Below are 3,517 nucleotides of genomic sequence, written 5' to 3'. Positions count from 1 at the left end.
GATGTGTGAATGTCATACAGGAATGCACAGCTGTGTGGATGTCATGCAGGTATGCACAGATGTGTGGATGTCATGCAGGTATGCACAGATGTGTGGATGTCATGCAGAGATGCACAGATGTGTGGATGTCATGCGGAAATGCACAGATGTGTGGATGCCATGCAGGATGCACATATGTGTGGATGTTGTACGGGAATGCACAGATGTGTGGATGCCATGCAGGTATGCACAGTTGTGCAGATGTCATGTATGGACGCACAGCTGTGTGGATGTTGTGTGGGGATGCACGAGCATTAGTTCATGAAAGCACTGGTCCTGGTATATCTGTATGATGCTGTTTTCCCCCAGTCTTCCCAGACCCCTGGCTCCTTCGATCTTTCTGCCCTTCTCTTTTACATTAGTCCCAGAACCGCAGAGAGGGGGTGATATAGAAGTCCCATTTGTGTTGTTTTTGGGGTCTCCAGGATACCTCTGACCAACAACGTGGGTGGAGGTCCCCTATATCTGGCACTGGGTTTTTATTTGGCAAACTATAATTCCTGGGAGGAGCATTATGCCCCTGCATAGGGTAAATCCAATTAAACTCTCTCTTTTATATATAAAATATGAATTGTATCTTTATAGAAGAGAAATTCTTCAGTAATGGCCAGCAAAATCAAACAATTTTTAAAAATCTCCCCTTAAATTGTGAGATTTATTCTCTTAAAAGCTGCAAACTGTAATTTTTGTTTGTCTGACTCATCCCTGGGTGGTTTGGGTTTCTGGCAGGAAGCCTTGATGCCACACACAACTCCACTTAGCTCGTTTTTGTTGAGGTTGGAGGTTAATCTTCAACCCTTGTTCAGGTGCTTTAGTTGTAGAGGTGACTGTGCTTCCTCCTCAATATGCTTCATTACTAGGAGGAATGATATCCATAGCAACAGAGGCAGCATCCACGGGGCACTTCCCATGCACAGACTCTCGTGCCGTGTATTCAACTCCCTTAAGTCTCTAAATATCTCTGTGGCACCGCTTATCATTTTTCTTTGACTTTTTCTCTCTTTCTTCCTCCCTCCCTCCCTCCCTCCCTCCCTCCTTCCTTCCTTCCTTCCTTCCTTCCTTCCTTCCTTCCATTCTTTCCTTGGGGGGGCGTTCTAGACATGGTTTCTCTGTTTAAAAGTCCTGGAATTCTCTGTGTAGCCCAGGCTGGCCTCAAGCTCACAGAGATCCATCTGCTTCTGCCTCCCACATGCTGGGATTAAAAGTATGTACCACCACTATCAGGAAATTTCTTTTCTTTTCAACTTTTTAGTGTGTGTGTATGTGTGTGTGTAACTGTGTGTGTATTGTGTAGTGTGTGTATGTAGTGTGTGTGTGTGTGTGTGTGTGTGTGTGTGTAACTGTGTGTTTGCATCTGTGCCATAGCATGCATGTGGAGGTCAGAGGACTCCGTTCAGGATTTGGTTTTCTCTTTCTCCCATGTGTGTTCATGGGTTCATACTGAGTTGTCAGCCTTGGTAGCAAGCATATTTACACACTAAGTCCTCCCCCTGCCCATCATTTCCATTTGATAGATGAAGGAATTGAGAATTAGCATCCTCAAGCTGCTGGCCTGACTCACAGAGCTAATTAGTATTAGAGTGAGAATCTGACTCTGGAACTTAGTGAGTTTACTCATTATGTCAGGTCTCCATAACCAGGGGAAGAAGCTCCACACAGGTGTCAAGTGACCACAGAATCTCAGCTTATTGTTCATGCAGCAGGTATGTCTTTCTCTGCACATGTCTCTATGATGCAGAGGCCCTGGTCAGATGATATGTTTTCTGTGAGTGACAGTCTAAGGGAGAAAGAAGTCAGATGAATAAAGTCAATACTAATGAGTTACTATTTCCCATTGAGATGTGCAGCTAAATGAAAGTTAGCATGGACTTGAGAGCTTCCTATGATTGATTCTGACTGAGGTGAGAGGCTAAAACCTTGATGAAGTAAAAATGTTAGCTATTATCTAAGGGGTAAAGAAGAGTCCGATATTTGAGATAAAGTTGTAGACAGCATTGCAAAGTCCTGATGCAGGAGGGAACCTGGCATGTTCAGAAACCGAAAAAGAGACACTGTGGTAGGATGCCATGGTGGGGGGAAGTGGCATGGTTGGGAGAGAGAGAGAGAGAGAGAGAGAGAAAGAGAGAGAGAGAGAGAACGCTTTTCATATCCTGCCTTCAAACACAGTTTGGGCTTGGGGCAGGGGCTGAGAAGGTACCCCATGCCTGGCACTGGGAGTTTGGACTGGGAGAGAATTAACAGAATGGATTTGTAATTTATAAAGTCCCTCTGCTGTCAGCATGGAACACGAACTAGCAGGCATGTCAGCTTAAAGTAACAATCAAAGTTAGTATTTGACTTCAGGTCAGACAGACTCAGCACAAGGCCTAGGCTGGTACTTAGTCACCAGGCCATACTGACTTATTTTTCTTTTCTTTTTGATGAAATATACCCAAGGAAAATAGTGCAGACCTCAGAAGAAAGTGGTCAGGGTTAAATGAAGGAGCAACAGTAGGAAGCAGCCATCCCCACTTGGAAAGAGGAAGCCCAGGCCTAGGAAAGATCATTTACTATAATTATTGTTTTATCTGGATATTTTAGAGTAAGAGCTGGGATTGGGAGACAGAAAGGAAGAGAAGAACTGAAGGGAGCGAACAGTCCAGAGACAAAATGAACCCTCGGATAATAAACACCACGAGTCATGAGGAGGCCAGGTCTCGGGATGACCGGGCTGAAGGGACACGGGCCCAACAGTTAGATGAGGGTCTGGCATTATTGCTTCCAGTCCAGTGCCCCTGCTAAGGCAACAGGAATCACCTTTACACTCTTGCTTCATATGCTAAGGGCCTAAACCAGGCTGTCCTTCAGCTTGGTAAGCAGAATCCAGTTTGTATGCTACATCATCAATGAAAAACCTTCTTGTTTGTTGTGTGGTATAGAAACTACGTTTGCAATGAGGGAAAAAAACCTCAATTTCACAATTAAAGAATAAAAATACTTATAATGCTGTTATTAGTGTGGATGGATTTCAAATCCTATTGGCCCACGTGGAATCATAGATAATAACCAGGAAGGGCTGCTAGCAATTGAGATGCAGTGTTGAGAGCAGGGGGAGGGAGAGATATTGCAGAGGAGGGGGGGTGAGGCGATGAGGTTTGAACACTAACGTTCTCAAGTGTGAGCTGCGTGTAGCTTTAAAAGCTGAGGCCAGATAGAAACTGCTCTTAAACAGTCTCTGTTACATTTTAAAACACTTTCCTGTGATTTGTGCACGAATGTTTGACATTACTGGATTCATACAGTTCGTTATTCTACTTAAAACCGTTCTTCCACTGTGGTAGGTGCTGGAATGGGGGCACAAACAAAGGAACCCCAAACCCCAGAGGTTTATAAAAATTCTACTTTTGTGTTACTTTTCTTCTTCTTCTTCTTCTTCTTCTTCTTCTTCTTCTTCTTCTTCTTCTTCTTCTTCTTCTTCTTCTTCTTCTTCTTCTTCTTC

The 3,517-nt window shown here is 44.0% G+C and overlaps 1 protein-coding gene across 3 annotated transcripts in view; it reads left to right on the top strand.

The window, feature by feature from the left end:
- Positions 1-3,517, top strand: part of Akap6 (A-kinase anchoring protein 6) — a 387,996-nt gene that overhangs the window by 154,082 nt on the left and 230,397 nt on the right. The window lies entirely within an intron of this gene.

The sequence above is a fragment of the Microtus ochrogaster genome, chromosome 1 (assembly GCF_000317375.1).
Source record: "Microtus ochrogaster isolate Prairie Vole_2 chromosome 1, MicOch1.0, whole genome shotgun sequence".
Classification (NCBI taxonomy): Eukaryota; Metazoa; Chordata; class Mammalia; order Rodentia; family Cricetidae; genus Microtus; species Microtus ochrogaster.
This window is presented reverse-complemented; position numbering and strand designations above follow the sequence as displayed.